Source organism: Hemicordylus capensis, chromosome 5 (assembly GCF_027244095.1).
Source record: "Hemicordylus capensis ecotype Gifberg chromosome 5, rHemCap1.1.pri, whole genome shotgun sequence".
Classification (NCBI taxonomy): Eukaryota; Metazoa; Chordata; class Lepidosauria; order Squamata; family Cordylidae; genus Hemicordylus; species Hemicordylus capensis.
The window spans coordinates 64715254-64733246 of NC_069661.1; the positions used below are offsets into that span (position 1 = coordinate 64715254).

General features: G+C 43.6%; 1 long non-coding RNA gene across 1 annotated transcript in view; it reads right to left on the reverse strand.

Annotated features, from left to right (window-relative positions):
* Positions 1–9604: 9604 nt before the first annotated feature.
* LOC128325994 (uncharacterized) overlaps positions 9605–17993 on the reverse strand; it is a 50939-nt gene continuing 42550 nt past the window's right edge. The window contains exons 2-3 of the long non-coding RNA XR_008307787.1: positions 12600–12666; positions 9605–11865 (exon numbers count right to left, since the gene is read on the reverse strand). This is a non-coding gene — a long non-coding RNA (uncharacterized LOC128325994). The remainder of the gene's footprint in view (positions 11866–12599; positions 12667–17993) is intronic.

A 17993-nucleotide genomic window follows, 5' to 3' on the forward strand; every position in this document is an offset into this window, starting at 1 on the left:
CCAAGTTTACTGCTGTTCAGATTTCCAATCTATAGCAACTAACTGCACCATGCTGCATATAAGGGCCAGTCCTGCACTAGAGCCTTATGTCCGTGTTGTCCATTAAACCTTGACTACTGAATTCAGGTTCCACATTGGCACAGCAACTTAATTAATTTATTAACAGTTTTATGCAGTTCACTGGCAGGGGTCTTATCTTAATACTGGCCTGCACAAGGTTGCTACTACTTCAGAGAAAGCAAAGGAGGAGTGAATATGGAACAATGCACAGTTAATTCACTGTGTCTGAATACAGCACAAAGCCTACTTCTTTGAGAAATATTGAGCCCTTTCTCACGACTGAGCGAGAGGCCTTGAGGGCAGGTGGCAGGGAAGGCCGCAGAAGCTTGCCTTCCCCACAGACAAGCAATGTGGAGTTGCTGGGCACACAAATTGCACACCCAGACAGTCTGCAGCTGCCACAGGCAGTGTATCAGCCCCCGGAAATCCCACAATGCACCGCGTGAGTGCATGGTGCATTCTGGGGATCCCCAGCAACCAGCAGGCGTCCATCCGAGTTTCAGCATGGGCTGAAAGCAGCCGGCACTGACATACGGTCAATTGCATGGGGTTAAGGGAGAACCCACTCCCTTAACCTTGTTGAAGAGCCTGGCTTCTTAGCCAGGTTTGCCGCTGAGGCACTGCTAGGAGCCAACTAGCTCCTGGTGGTTCCCACGGGCAGCCAATCCCAGGCTTAGCTGCCCTAGGCTGGTCTGGGCTGCTCATGAGAACAGCTTCAATAATTTCAAGAGCCCATGTCAGACAACTTCCCAACAAGATTGATGAATGCATAAGGTGGAAGCAGACACCAGCTGTGCCCTATTAGCGATGCACCCACTGGCCATGTCCCAGCAGACATACTAGTAATCTTTTTATATATATTGCTAAGGCATACCAGTGGATAATACTATGCGTGGCAACTCTCGCGAGAGTTTGTGAGCAGAAGCACCTAATTAGGCAGTGGGGATTCCATATGCAGATAGGGAGGAGGAAACTGTGAGAGCAGAAGCACCATGGTGATTGGGCAATGGGTATTCCATATGCAGATAGGGAGGAGGAGCCTGTGATGGTGAAGGTCAATTGGAATGCAAGGATCTGCAAAGAAAGCGGTTGTGAGCAAGGAAAGAGCCCTTTCAGAGACGGAGGCTGCCACTGTACGAATTAGATGAGAAAACAAGATCAACAAGACCTGTTAAGTCAGAGAGAGAGAGAGAGAGAGAGAGAGAGAGAGAGAGAGAGAGAGAGAGAAGGAAGGGTGAGGGATTGGCCCGGGCCTGTCAGCTGCCTGAGAAGAATGAGCGGTCATGGTGGCGGCAGTGAGGAAGGGCCCGGTCAGCCGCTGCTGCTGCTGCAGGAAAAAGCAGGAGTGGGGTGAGGGTGGAGAGGTCTCTGGGGTTAATGGGCTGCAGCTTGGCCAACTGGCGCAGGCAACGCTGCAGCTGCAACCAAGAGGGGTGAAGGGGATGGAGCAATGGGATGGAGGAGTTACCAAGAGGGGTGAGAGGGATAGGAGTAACAGGATGGTGGAGGAGGAAAAGGAGCACAGCTCAGGTGAGGGTGGAGAGATCTCTGAGGTGAGGGGGCTGAGAAAGGGGGTGAGGGGAGCCATCAATTGCTAGCGCGCAGATGCTCTTCGTGAGTTAAGCTAGTAATGATATAAATGACTACATCCTGTTTTCAAAACCATAGGGATTGACCTTTGTGACTTCACCACAAGCCCTCCCCATTCTGTATTCCCTGTGATACAATAGCTAGTTCTTGCACACCAGTCACAGTGATTATTTTCCATGCAATTTTCATCACAAAAAATGGATGCCTCTTTTCATGTGCAATAGGATCTGCTCCTGAGAATCACCTATATCCACTTGTGTGTGGGAAAAGGCTAGTTTACTCAGCCGATCATTGGCCTGGTTCACACATAGGAACATAGGAAGCTGCCATATACTGAGTCAGACCATTGGTCTATCTAGCTCAGTATTGTCTTCACAGACTGGCAGCGGCTTCTCCAAGGTTGCAGGCAGGAATCTCTCTCAGCCCTATCTTGGAGAAGCCAGGGAGGGAACCTGAAACCTTCTGCTCTTCCCAGAGCAGCTTCATCCCCTGAGGGGAATATCTTGCAGTGCTCACACATCAAGTCTCCCATTCATATGCAACCAGGGCAGACCCTGCTTAGCTATGGGGACAAGTCATGCTTGCTACCACAAGACCAGCTCTCCTCTCCTGACCAGCTCTCCTCTCATCAAAACAGCTCTCCAAACATCAAAAATCAAGGTAGGAGACAGGCTACTCTGGTTTGTGTGATTTGATTGTTGGAACTCACAAACATCCCTCCAGTCCAGGTTACTCAAAACAGGATAACTCAGCTTTCCTACTCTGCTCTTAACTGAGGTAGGAGGAGAAGAGAGCTCTCTTATCTTGATTCTGTGGTCATGTGAGCCCACTTTCCACTTCCACCCAGCCACGGGAACCCAGCAGGCCCTATCTCACATAAAAACAATAGAAAGCTGTGGCTACAGGGGCTGCTGTCCATGGACATGCCACTTTGCAAAGCACACTCTATAATCCTGATCCTGTTAAAGCTGGGAGCAGCTTCAACAGGGCTGGGTCCTTCATAGCCAGGCAGAGGGCAGCTGCTGACATCATGAAGATTTCTAGTCCGCTGGTAGTGCAAAGCAGGCTGGAAAGGCATCCTAGGCCTCAGAGGACTTTCCATGCTTGTAGCTCCCAATCATAACATTGGATGCTGTACCTGGCTTAATCGTGTGTTTCTTAGGTTTGCTGACCCAAACAGAGGTTCTGGGTCATGTGTGCTACAGGGGTAGGAGCTCTCCTCAACCCTTCAACCTGCCCCCCAAATGGCTGTGTGGACTGCTTACTGTATGGCAGGCCACGTTTTTATGTTTAGGCCAACAACCAACAACATTCATGGCAAAGCCATCACGACAACACTCCAGCCACTCAGTGCCTTGCTGCTAAGCCCATGTAGCATTGTCTATGATGGTGCCCTAAACTGTACGACTGAGTCACTGGAAAATTGCTTTGCCACAAAAGTGGGGGGGGGGGGAAAGTAGCCACTTGCATTCCTAAAGTGGCCACTTACTGGGGCTATTCACACAACTGCATGTATGGCCGGGCAGGTGGGTGGGAAGGCAGGATTCAACCTACCTTCCCCCAGATGACCAGTCTTAGCCCTGCAGCACACAAGCTGAACACCAACCACAATCCGAGCAGTGCAGAGCAATAGAGGCCAGGACTAGTTATCCCGGCCTCTGAGTATCCCGGCTTCCAAGTATCCCACATGCCAAATGCAGTGCACTGAGGGATTCCCCCAAGGGACAGGCACTCTAGGCACCTGTCTCTATGTCAGCACGAGCTGTCACACAATCCCAGCAGCTGGGTTAAGGGCGTGTTTGCGCCCTTAGCCTCGGTTCAGAGCTGGGCTTCAGCACTGGGTTTGGCACTGCAGGACCACATGGATCTGCATGGGATCCTCAGCTGCCTAAACCTAGGCTTGCTGCTTGTGAAAACAGCCTTACACACTAGCTCAAAGTAGGACTTGTGGTGACACAAATATTTCCTTTATTTATTTATTTATTTATTTATTTACATGCCATCCTTTGTCCTGGGACCCCAGGGCAGTGAACAATTTAAAACCAATAAAGCAACCATAAGATTTCATTAAAACTCACTCAAAATCGACAAACATAGTTACAACCAGCTAAGAGGAAATCAGAGGGAAATTACTCCTTGACCAAAGACCTGGATAAAAAGGGCAGACTTGACTCCTCCAAAAGATTGGGAATGAGGGAGCCATGTGGATCTCATCTGATAGCAAGTTCCACAGTGTCTGGGGGCAATCACTGAGAAGGCCTTGTCCTGTGTTCTTGACAAACAAGGTTCAGCCGCTGTTGGTACATAAAGCAGAGCCCTCCCGGCCAACCTAGTCATGTGGGGGTAGATTCAGCTGGGAGCAATCAGGTAGCTGGGGCCCAAGTTGCTTAGGACTAAAAAGGCTTTCTAATGTATATTGCACTGAAAAGTGCTATATAAATGCCCATGTAGGATAAATGCATATCTATATATTTATGAATGCACTATACAGGGTTGGAACCCTTCTCTAGATAAAGGAGTCTTTCTGTCAGAAGAAGCAAATGTTTAGATCAGATCCACAGTTTTTTTTATTCCTTTCATCCTTCACAAAACAGTCAAATAGGGAAAAGATAGAAGAAAGATTTACAAAGCTCAGAGTTCCTGTTCCAAATCACCACAACAAAAGGTTGGTGGAAACATATGAAATCTCCAGTTAAATCTCTGTAAATATAAACACTCCTGACTCTGTGCAGAATGAATTAAAACAGATTAATCATAATCCCCTTCAAAATAGTATTTATAATGGAAACTGCTACTGATCCTTTTATTCTTAGAACAAGAATGTGACAAATGTGATGCATTTTATTTATATATCGCACATTGCATTCATCAAATTGTTTGGAGCTTAATTTCTGTGAAAGCTGTCTATTATATTTAACATTAAAGGTTACTTGGGTCCTGCCTGGATTGTAATGCAGTCTTCAGGTGGAAGTAGTCAAGTGCCATACATAACTCTGCACTGCTGGATAACTGCATACATTAAATTGTTTCTATGGCTATGAGTATATAGTGTAATTTCATCACACTGAATGCAACAAACATCCTATTTGTTATAGTTATGCCATACATCAGTATGCATGGCTGGATAGCTGCATACATTACATTGTTTTGTTTCTAGGCCTCTGAATCCATACTGTAATTTCATCACATCTAATGCAACAAACATCCTGTGGTTTGCTTTTTTTATTATTATTTAAATAAACACTTATGCCTTTCTTTGTCCTATCTTGGGAAATCATTACAGGCAAAGAGGGAGCAATTGGGGTCCACATCAGTGACATTTCTCTATAAAGGGTTTGTGCTGGTTTTACTAATATGATGACATTTGCTCCCTTTGAATATCATGCTGTAAATAAATCTTGGAAGGACCTTTAATGTGGATATAGAGCATATGTAATGTGGGATATAATTAATTCTGTAGATTAAAGTGACAAAAGAATGACACAGCTACTTCTATGACATTTGCTGATCCTTAGGCAAGATTCTTACGCTATAATTCTTAAGGAGTTTACTTGGAAGTGGGGCTGCAAACTTTAATAAACCAATCAGGATAATTGATCAACTGAAATGAGAATCCCAGACAAGTTACTGTTTTTGTAGAAAAGACTCCTTTTGTGCTATGGAAAGGAGCAGAGGGGAAGAGAACTCGGTAGGGCTGTCCTCATGACTGGCATTAGGATAGGAGAAGCCTAATGAGAATTCTACAAGCAAGGTAGGAAGAGGTGAAAATGCTTGACTGTGAGCTGGGTATGGAGGTGGGCAACAGGGATTAGTACAGAACTTGTACCCAGCTCCAGCATGATGGTGGAGGGAAACTGCCCAGAGATGAATGTTTGGGCAGTATATAAGTTTGATGAATGAATGAATGAATGAATAAAAGCACTGCCCGTGCTTCCCTCCTCTGTATCAAGCTCACAGATGAGCATTTTCCCCTCCTCCTATCTAGCTTGTAGAATTCTCCCTATGGCCAATCAGGAGCACACATAACTCGCAAATTAGAGTAGGAGGCTTCTCCTATCCTAATGCTGATCGTGAGAGCAGCCCTTGTATGCACAAGCCCCATCAGTGCATTGTGAAAAGGTGTTCTATGATGAATAAACTATGTCCACCTCAGGGGCATAACTATAATAGGGCAAGGAGAGATAGTTGTCTGGGGGCCCACTGCCTTGGGGGGCCCCCAGAGGCAAGTCACACGACTGATTCCCTCAGCCATGCACCCGCCCGGGCTTCCTTCAGTTATATTCATCCTCCGAAATAGATGTGAGTGTTAAGACCTGGAGCTACCAGAACAGCATATCTTTCTCTAGTACCATTAAATGATTTGCATTGTCCACAATTTACAACCTTTAAAAAAATAATTTAGGATTATGTTCTATTGTGGCACATAGGTGTTATATATATTTTACTGTGGTTTTGTTACCACTATTCAGCCTCATTTAAGATTTCTTTACTTCATAAGCTGAGCTTCAGTGAGGGGGGGCATTTTAAAATCTTGTCTCTGGGCCCACTCCAACCATGCTATGCCCCTGGTCCACCTCTTTTGCAAGCTAGTGTGTTTCAAAATCACAGTTCATTGGGGGCTAGAAAAGCAATATTGTCAGCTTTGGTTGTCACAGAATTCACTAGCCTGGTTCACTGGAATCTAGGTTTAATGAGCATGATTGTGTGAACTCACACCAAGGTGAGAATCCCAGATTCATCTCCAGACATAAACCACTTTGGTGTGGATTTGCACAATCACTGGTAACCCACATTAAACCTAGATGCAAACGATTGTGTGAATCAGGTCACACAAGGAGGTGCTTTACACAATTGGTGTGAAGCACTGTTAGGGTTTGTGCAGAGAGAACGGGTTTAGCCCTCTCTCCTTGCACACGGGCAGGGAGCTGTTCCTGGGTGGCCGAATTGGCCGGCCACACAATTGCAGGCTCCATTACGGAGTCGGCAGGGGTGGTGGGGATCGGGGACTGGCTGGCCCCTGGAAATCCCAGGATGCCCCGTGCGAGTGCATGGGACATCCTGGAGAGAACCCTGAGGCTGGGAGGCTTGTTGGAGCCTCCTGGCAGGGGTCTCCTCAAGAGTCGTCATGGCCTGAAGCCAGGCCGCAGCATCTCACAACTGTAAAAATGCAGTTAACAGAGAGAGCGCTCCATTAACCTCATTTAAGGAGAGGGGTTCCTAAGTGGGCTAGATGCCATGGAACCACTGGACTCGCAGGCAAGCCCAGTGGTTCTAACGATCACTAGAAACTGGGCTGGGCTCCCTTAGCCCAGTTTCTAGTGATTGTCAGAATAGTCTCAAGAGTTTTTAAGCTAAGGCTTTAGGAGTCACACTTTTAAATTCACTAAAAATCAGATTACAACTCCCAACTCAATGTTATCTGTAACTGATAAAAGGTAAAAGTCTCTTACCAAAACAAAGTCACAGAATCACACTGCAGAAGAGATACTTAGGATAACCAGAACTCACTGAATCCCACCTAAGGATCCAATCCCCTACCTATACACTCATAGGATTGTGTTTAAGCCTTCAGTCATAAAAGCCATTTTTTCACTGAGGTGGTGTTCCTGAAGTTTCTTAAGGCATTTTGGACATGTTCTTCATTTGGCATTGAAATTATCATGTTACCATTCTGCAATGGATCTAAAATAATACATGTTAAAGTTATATTATTTTAAAATATATATATTTTTAAAGGGGTCTCTTTCCCCTTTATCATTCTCCAACCATAGTTTTCACATAAAGAAAAAGAAGTCCACAATCTAAGGAAGGTTGTTAATTTTCAGCTAGTGACACATGAAACAAATAGCGCCATTGTATTAATCCCATTCTCATAGTATACATCAAATATCAGCTACACAGCAAAATATGTGGCTCTTTTCTTTTGAAAAACTTGCTTGTGTCACAAATGTTACAGGTTCTAAATGTCACCTCTTCTGTCTGTCTTTCCAAGCCCAGTGATATTAAGTTACAACATGAGTATCAGCCGTGGCCCAATTTAACATCAGGGCAAGGAGATGTTTTAAATTCTGGGACTGCCCTCAGCCATCTGAGACAGTCGCGTTGTGTAACATCTCCTTAAGATTTCAATTCTTGCTCCATTCACAGCTGTTAGAAGGTACAAAATACATTTATGTTGTCCAGACTCTAGCACCTGTTGTAGGCAACTTGAAATAAAAACAAGTTGTGGTTACTTGATAAAATAAGATAGGAACAAACTAATCCACTTCAGTGCCCTTGCTATGTGTTTTCTTCAGGAAAAAGCACTAGTAGCCTTCCTCTTTATTTTTCAGGTAAACATGCAATGTGTCCTTTCCCTCCCTGTCTAGGACACGGTGAGCTCTGTCTGGTGTGGCTGGCTGTCCTTACCTCCGGAGACGGAGGGGTGAGGGGGCCCGAGGAGGCAGGGATGGGTGGCAGCCGGGGAGAAGTGGAGGAATGACTGCCCACGGGCAGGGACTCGGCTCCAGCAGAGGAGGGACTGAGCCCTGAAAGGGCCGAAAGTGGGGGTGCATGAAGATAACATCAGCAGCATGCTTCTGAAGGGAGTGGGTCTGAGCAGGAGGAGGGAGGAGGGAGAATGGCAGCAGCTGTAAAGGGTAGACAATTACAGGGAATAAAGAGGGGCGTTGGCCCTGTAATTGGGTGTGGGCGATGCATAGCCTGGGAGGAGGCATATAAGGAGCCGGCCGGGGATGAGAGGCTGGCTGGTGGTGAGTGTCAGGGCCCCCTCCCCCCGGAGAGGGGCAGGCAGCAGATGCAAATAGCCTGAGATGGAGGAGAAACAGGGTGACGCTCAACCCCCTCCCCATCCCTGCTTTCCCTGGTAATCCTAGCCAGGCTTGATAAAGAGGACAGGGACGTGTAGCCAGACAAGCCCTTTCTCATAATCACTGAGAAAGGGCTCAGAGTGCCTGGGGAGGAAGCCTTGAAAAGCTTACCTCGTCTGCAGACGATCCCTCCGTCTGTGCTGGGCGTGGAGATTGCTGCGCCTACACATGCAGCTGCCTCCACTGGCAGTGTGGAGAGTTGGGCTGAGATTCATCACCCTGCCCACCCCCCCTCGGAACTCCTATAAGCAAGGGAACGGTGCATTATGGGGATTTCCCTGGCACTGGTCAGGAGACCGTTGCTATGTCGGCGCCGTGTGAAGCTGACACACAATCATTTATCCTGGGCTAAGAGCACACTCATGCCCTTAACCTGGCTAACAGGTGGGGCTCTTCGGTGGGTTTGTCACCGCACTGCCACCAGAAGCCACGTGTCTCCTGGCGATTCTCGTGCACAGGTGAAATCAAGCTTGGCTTCCTCAACCTGGTTTTGCCCCTGCATTAGAACCACTGGGAGCCACACGGTGGCTCCTTCTCTTTGGCAAGCCCACCAAAGAGCCCTTTCTCTTTGCCAAACCCGCCAAAGAGCCCCACCTGTTAGCCAGGGTTAAGGGCGTGAGTGTGCTGTTAAATGATCGTGTGTCAATGCAGCACAGCTTCGTGTGGTGCCAACCACCCTGAACCATTTCTGGAAGGGCGGTATAGAAATCAAATAAATGAATAATTATAACAACAACAACAACACAGCAGCAGCTTCCTGACTAGTGCCGAGGGAATCCCCATAATGCTCTGTGCACTCGTGTGGTGCATTAGGGGAGTTCCGGAGGCTGGGACATGTCACCCCAGCCCCTGACCCTCTGTACTGCCAGAGGAGGCAGCTGCACATCTGGGCACGCCATCTCCACGGCCAGCACGGACAGAGGGTCATCTGTGGGGGAACTAAACATTTCAAGGCCTCCTCCCCACACACCCAGAGCCCTTTCTCACTGATTGCATAAAAGGGCTCAGTATAATTTCTCTCAAGTTTCTCTTCTCTCTCTTTCGTATAGCAGCCTTGGGGAGAAAATCTGGATTGGGACCATGCATGGATTTATTTGCCTATTTATTGTTAAATTTGTATTTCATTAAAACAATCCCAAGGCAGTTCACACACAAATTAAAACAAGATTATAAAACTGACACAGTTAAAATATTAAGCTAAAATATAAAAAACATAGCTCTGACTAAAAAGATTTAAAATACAAGCATAAAATAACCATACAAAATACAAAGAAGCAGCAGTAAAGACAATCATATAAAAGCCTGGGTAAAAAGCCAAGATTTCACATACTTTCTAAAAACTGTGATGGAGACTGAGGAGTGAATAGCCACCGGGAGAGCATTCCAGAGTCTGGGGGAAGCAACAGAGAAGGCCCTGTCCCGCATGTAGGACAGCCGAGCCTCCTTCATGGTCGGCACCCAGAGCAGACTCCCTCAGATGACCTCATGAAGCGGGCAGCAACCCTTGGGAGCAGGCAGTCCCTCAGGTATCCCGGGCCCAAACTGTTAAGGGCTTCAAAGGTCAAAACCAGCACCTTGAATTGGACCTGGAAACGAACTGGCAGCCAGTGCAGCTCTTTCAAAATGGGTGTGATGTGATCCCAGCGAGCAGCTCCAGATATAATCCTAGCTGCTGCATTTTGCACTAGCTGCATTTTCCAAATATTCTTCAAGGGCAGCCCCACGTAGAGCGTGTTACAGTAATCCAGCCATGACGTGACTAAGGCATGGGTAACTGTGGCCAGATCTCCTTTCTTGAGAAAGGGACGCAGATGGTGCACTAGCTGAAGTCATGCAAAGGCACCCCTGGTCACTGCCTCCACCTGAGGTTCCAAAAGCAGAGCTGGGTCCAGCAATACCCCCAAGCAGTGTACTTGCTCCTTCAAGGGGAATGCAACCCCATCCAGAACCAGTAAAATCTCCTCATCCCAATTGGCTCTCTTCTTCATTGGATGAAGAAGGGTTAACCTTTTCCATGTGCCATTTTCTTACACATTCAAAGAAGCTATTGGTCTCCAATGATACAATTTTCAAATATATTATTTCGGTATACATAGTGATTTACATAGAATAACAATGGATATGACAATGAATATTTATATACCCATTTTCAACAAAAGTTCCCAAAGCGGTTTACATCGATATAAATAAATAAATTAGTTACTTCCTCCCAGGGGTGTAACTACCATTAGGCAAGGGGAGGCGGCTGCCTGGGGGCCCCCACACCTCGAGGGGCACCCCCAGAGGCAAGTCACATGTGAAGTGAGTGTGTATGTATCAGCGAGGGGCCCATTTAAAAATTTTGTCTCTGGGACCACTCCAGCCTCGTTACGCCCCTGCTTCCTCCCTTCTGCTCACTATTTACCCTGGCTTTAGGGGAAAACCTCAAGTGCCTATATAATTTTTATTTCCTTCCAATATCAATATTTCTGCTGCAATTTCCCCTCTCCTCTCTCTTTATGTTACTAAGCAATTCTGAATATAGTTGTTATTTAAGGCTTGACCGTTTTTGGTCCACACCCTTAATTTTTTTCCATCGCCAAGCTGTTCTTGCCCATTTTCTTTGCTTCTTGTCTTTATAACATTAACCTCACATGCCCCTTTGCTTGAATGAAAGCGAGCAGGGGACAGATGTTGATGCTTTCACATAATACTTCCAACTACAAGTACACCCAATTAAATAAACACACAACAGGCTTAAAAACAATCAAAGCAAAATTTTTTCCAGTGATCAACACTATACTTGCATTTTTGAAAAGGACAAGATATATTTATTGATGATGGGAATAATAGTGGCTGTTATATCAGTGAATCTACCCCAGTGCTAGGGGCTCTACTGGATTGCACAGAATGGAGAGTACTCACTTGGGAACATTGTGTGGTCTTCCCAAGCCTCTGAAGTGCCTAGGTTTTATCACTGCAAGATGACATATAGATAGTTGGATTGACCATTATCTTGGCCCATTAGAGCAGGTATCATTTTGAGCTGTTGCTAACTTAACATTTTTGCTTTGGAGACTAATAATGGCCTGCCCTGGGCCAAATTGGGAGGGGCGGTATAAAAATGCAAAAATGCAATAAATAATAAATAGATAACATACACAAGCAATTACATGTCATCAACAACAAGAACACAGGATTGGCATTATACTGGTTATTTGTACTATGCTATTGTTTTACTAATATTGTTGTTGTAAGCTGCCCTACGTTCTTTTTTTAGAAAGGCAAAGTATAAATCAATAAATCTTCATGCACAGTCCATAGACAGGGATAGGCTGGAACCTAGTTTCATATAAATGTAGCTTTCCTGCAAAAGAAGAAACATGCATTTCAAAACAGTGTTTTTTCATAAGCATTTCTTTATGAAAGAAAAGCATCACATTGGAATTTCCCTTTAATTTTGCTGATGCAGGGTAGACAGAAGCAACACTTGTCAAATCAAGTATTTTTTACCCTTTTGCAGAAGGTCTAGATTTAACCAGGCGCTCACACTCTTATACTCCAACATCCCACTTACACTGGCCTAATGTTGACCTGTCGAAGTCAAGATCCTATAGCAAGCAGACCAGCACAAGAAGGGAGATAAGAAGAAAAGCTGAAAACGCCCCAGAGAGGTGAGGCTCCACCAGTCATTCACTAGCAACCATGACAACAGCATGCATTAATCATGCATCCACCAATCTCAGATTTTGGAGAAGACAAATATTAGCAAACTGTTATCCTCATCTGTATTCTGAGGACAGCAGGCGGTTTGTGCAAAGATCTCCCTTCCTGTGCAAAGTTCCTTTTTTCTATAGTTGCCATCATCACAGTTCCCCCTTGTATGTTCCAAACGTACATGACATGAGGCCAGAGGGATGCAGCCCCATGCCACATACTCTGTCATTTGAATTATGGCCTCCTTGTCAGTACTCTATATATGAGGTAGGTGTGCTGTGACTGGATGCAGAGGTAGTCTGAAACCTCCCAGTCCATTTCTGGGCACAATTCAAAGTGCTGGTTTTAACCTTTAAACCCCCAAATAGCTTGGGAAGGTGTTACCTGAGATAGGTCCTTGCCCCACATGTCCCAATCCAGTCCTTCTTCGGAGGCCCTCCTCCAGGTGCCCCTGCCAAACAAGATGAGAAGGTATTTTCAGTGGTTGCACCCCATTTATGGAATAGCCTCCCCAGTGAGGTTCACCTGGCTTCATCACTTTGTTCTTTTAGATGCCAGGTAAAGACCTTTTTGTTCACTCAGGACTTTTACATTTTAAATTTAATTTTTAAAAAATTGATCTGATTGTAACTGATTTTTTAAAAAATGTTTTTAAAATTGCTTTTGTATCATATTTTGTATTTTCTTTCCCCTCCTTTTTTGGGCTCTATTATTATTTAATGTATGTTTTTATTTCATGTTGTAATATTGCATGATAAGCTGCCCATAGAACAATTTGTTATGCAGTGGCTAACAAAGGAAGTTCTTTATTATTATTATTTATTATCCACTGTGATTGCATGGATAAAGCAGAAGTCAAGGATGCAGTCAGTGTATTGTTGTTGTTTTCCATCAGTGTCAATGAGTGCTCTTTACTTGCACCATCATTAGAACTGCACAATGTCACAAGCCTGGCAGGATATAAGATTTGTCATAAGTCAGCTCCTTCCCATCCTGTCCACATCTTCAACCCATTTTGGGGCATCTTATAAAATATAAATATTCTACCCAGAATGAGCTGGAACCATCTATAATTGTGTTTACTATAGTAAGTTTGGCCCATAATGTCTTGACATTGGTCTACCTATCCTTTACCAGAAGACCTGTTATCGCCTTTGATAGTCCCCTGGACTTGATAGTTCCCCCATACAGCTGGCCAATGGCTGTAATAAAAACTGACTGACTGGTTCTCCCATATCACAATGCTAAAATATACTCTATTTTCTATTATTGCATCAGATGGTCCAGAGCTAAGCCTATGGGGAGCTCTGGTTTGAATTAAGTTCCCTAAGGCAACACTGCAGTTGGATCTATAGATAATGTTTAAATATGTGTTGGCTGATTTTTGAGCTTCGCATTAGATGGTTAAAATCTTTTGCAATCAAACTGGCAGTTATGGGGTCTTCTTGGCTGTCATTTTTCAAAAGTAATCGCTTTGGGTGCCATATTACTGACACCACTCAGGTATGGTATCTTTATAGTGGGCATGACAGTTCCTTTGTAATTAATATTAAACTAGATTCAGTGGCCATAAAAATGTATTCTAAATACAATACACCCTTATTTGTAATCATAGTTCAAAATATAGCAATTAATCAAGATAAGAAAAGATAATGGGATCTGTGTGATCGGTAATTACCATACTTGAAATGAAAGAGAGAGTTCCACATGCAGAGGAATTTTTTGTGTGGGGGTGGGTCTTCTTTACTCACAGTATGATTATTTCTGGTGATCCCCATCCTTTATGTTTTTCTTTAGAATACTTGGAGTGAAACAATGCATTTCTTACCATCAGAAAGATAATAAATGGGTCCCAGGAGGATTTATCTTAAGTCAGATGCATTTGTCATTCTCTATTGATAATCTTTGTACTTCATTATCATATTCAGCTTGCCATTTATATGCAGATGACACAATCATTTACGGTAGTAGATTATGCCCAGAGAAATCTTAATATTATCTTCACACTGATTTAAATGAGCTTTAAGATCATCTGGCAGAATCTAAATTACTCTTAAATATTAATGAAACAAAGATCATGTTATTTGGCACAAAACAAAAGTTGAGTAAACTGAACAACTGGCAAGCAATGTGACCTTGGAGACAGTTAGCAAATGTTGGTTTTAAGGACTTTGGGAATAAAGAATAGTTTTTAGCAATAGCACTAGCACTAGCAATAGCACTTACATTTATATACCGCTCTATAGCCGGAGCTCTCTAAGCGGTTTACAATGATTTAGCATATTGCCCCCAACATTCTGGGTGCTCATTTTACCGACCTCGGAAGGATGGAAGGCTGAGTCAACCTTGAACTGATCGAACTTGTAACCTTCTGGTTACAGGGCGGCAGTTTTACCACTTCGCCACCAGGGGCTCTTTTTCCTCCTACTGCTAAACAATTGGTGACTCTGAGGGTTTGAAAGAAGGCCAGGTTCCTTATTTGGAAATAGTAAGTACCATTATGTCAATTTGGTTGAGGTTTGAAGGGGTGAAATCCTGTTTCATAGTTCAGTCATAGTACAGTGTGTTCTTGTGAATGAAAGGCTCACCAATGCTTTCAATGGAGGCAAAAAAAAAAAAATCTTCAAAAATTCATGAATCCTATCAACTTGGGGGTGCCTGGGTGCAGTTGAGGCCAGCCCTGCCATGCCCCCAGACCCACTTTGGGGTGCCCTGGCACCCCACAAAGGGGGGATGGAGATGACTCAAATCCCCATTATTCTCTATGGAAGGAATTTAAAAATTGGGGGGGGGATTAAAAATTCACCAATAATCTCAGGAGTCTATGATTGCCTTGGGGTTTGGTGGATGGTTGGCACTCCTGGAAGCCTATCACCCACCCCACTTTTGTGCCCCTAGGTGCTCTACATAGGGTATAATGGGCCAATTCATGTCCCCATTATACCCTATGTAGAACTTTTAGAACAGGTTCGACTGGGTTCGAATTTGAACCAAACCAAAGTGAGATTCAAGCAAAACCAAAACCGAACCTGCCCACCCCAGTTTGAATTTGAACCGAACCAGGCAAACCAGTTTTATGCACATCCCTATTAACTACATATGAAACAATAACTGTATATTAGGCCTGTGTTTTGAATATCCAAATAATTATCAACACCCAACGGCAAATAATCAGCACAGCACCCCAGCACTGTGTGGAGGTGACGTTTCCAACCACTCACCTTCATGCACCTCTCTATGGGGAAAGTGCTGGAAAGCACTCCACTTCCCAGGATGCCTTACATGTCTTCCCAGACTTCACTGGGGCTTGGCAGGGCTCCATTTTTCTTTAAGGGGTTCTACCAGCACTGAGAAAGCACAGAATGACATGGAGGTGAGCAGTGGGAACAGTTGCCTCCGTGTGGTGCTAATGTAACTGTGTAGATTATTTGGACTTTGGGTACGCAGACCCAAACACTTGCACAGGTTTGCTGTACTTTAAAAAATAAAATATGATTGTAAACAATACATTGTGGAAAGGTATTGAGGTGAACATCTTTGCTTCCCGATGTTTTAAACACTTGGATGGACGTGGTCAAACCTTGCAGTTCTGAGTACAGGGCAAAGATTAACAACTTGTTTTTTAAAATTCACGTCTTTTATCCATTGCAAAGTTTTCCACAGACTGGTGTTTTCTCAGTGTTACCCAACATGGTAACATTTATTATATTGTCAATGAAATGGTGTGTTTTCATCTTTAATCACCTCCTAAGATAACCATTATTGGGAACATACTTTGTTCTTTCTTTTCTTTTTTTAAAATGGCCACCACCTGCATTATTTCAGTAATAATGATAGCAATGCTACACTCAGCAAACGTGGCTGTTTATTCCTTTTAGGCTTTGCAGCTTGGACATGAGGTTGAACTTTTGCTTCTTCTATCATTCTTACTGATGATAACTACAATATGATTCTGGCTTTTCTTCCATGGTGTCAGCATTGCTACAAGAGAAAAGGACTCTGTGTGTCTAGGTACACAATGCAAGCTTCTATATTGTTACCTAAGTATGCTATACAAGAACTATATGATTAGATGTTATAGAAGCTCTCTTTTTTTACCAAAGCAATTCAGTTATTCACAAATACTCATGGTATAATGTCTGATCTTAAAACACAATACTAGAATTTTAAATGGAATTTTTGAATAAAGTTTTTATTGTTTTTTGATAGCAAGCACCAAGTTTCTTGATGACATTGTTAAACACTGAACCTGATGGAACATAATAGAAACAATCCTTATAACCAATAAACTTCTGTAATGTCCTTCCACACATCTGTGAGTGTCTATTTGTCCATCTTCTCCTCTTGAACTACCTTGCTGGAAATGGCAGAAGTGGTACTGCCTCAGAAGATGGGGATGGTAAAAGACTGGAGAAAACTGAAAGTTTTTTAGCTGGGAGAGAGCTTCTTCCATTTTATTTCCCCTAATAACTGCAGCTGGGATAAGGCCTGCTTTCTGATATCTTAGGGAGACACAAGTCTTTTTGGGACATGACCAACCTGTTGGAATTTGCTATATAGGTGTTGTCTCTGCTCTTGTTTAGGGGCATGCTTGTATGTTTGTTTTGTGTCTATGTTCAGGCTAGGGGATGGAGTCTAAGTTTCAGTAAGCCTTCTTACTTGCTGACTTAAATGCCAACTGAAAAGTTCTCTCTCTCTCTCTCTGTGCATAAGAGGCAGTCTATTTATTGTTTTCTTAACCTATGTTCAATTAGTAATAAATATAAAACTCTTTTCTCAGTTAGTTACTTCCTGTTCAGTTACTTACAGAAGATAAGTAATTTCTCTGCAACATTGGGTTATGGGCCCAGTTGTGAAGCAATAGGTTGTTAGATAACAAAGCATTTGTAGGCAAGAAAGATAGACAAAATGACTATTGCATCTGTGTGGAGGCATCCCACTGTTGCTCAATGAAACAAACTACAGAGAATTGTCCTTCAGAGTGAAGATTTTGCTGAATATTCCTGGACTATCTTGTGTTCTGGAGGAACAAAGAGAAACAGCAAGAATGGGATTCTGCAAGCCAGCCAGCCAGCCATAGGACACATACCTCTGACTGTAAGTGATCAGTTAATCTATCATATAGAAGACAAAAAATGAAGTAAGAGAGATGTGGGAAAGATTGAAGGAGGTATTTCAATAAAGAACCATGAATGGTCAAGTTTCTCTTATGCTGCAATTGTGTAATAAAGGATTCAAAGAGGGAAAGAGTTTGCAAAAGCACATATGCTCATTTTTGGGGATACCAAAAGTGTTGGAACTGCAGGAGATAGATATGCCTGAAGCAGCAAGGGGGGGCGGCTTTTGCTTAATACCTTGCCTAAAGAATATGAGAATATTGTCAATGTTCTTCAAATTAAAGAAAATGTGACTTTGAGTTTTCTGCAGGAGCGTTTGGAAGAATTTTAAAAGGCAAACAGAAAGGTACAAATCATTAAAAATCAAGCCTACACAGTTGTTGATGGTAGGCAACGTTTTATATTTGGGAGCACTTTACATTTAAGGAATGCATGTCCTAATAAAAAGCAAGAGAATTATTCCCTACAGAGAAAAGGGAATAAGACTAAATTCCAGAAAAATTGTCTAACAAACTTGCCTATGCAAAAGTGAAAGCAATGAAAATAATGCTGAGAAAGATGAAAAATTATGTGCTGCAAAAGAAAGGATTAATGCAAGTCAAATAGAAACAAAATATATTTGGATAATGGAGCTACTTCACATTTCTTCAATAATTTGCAA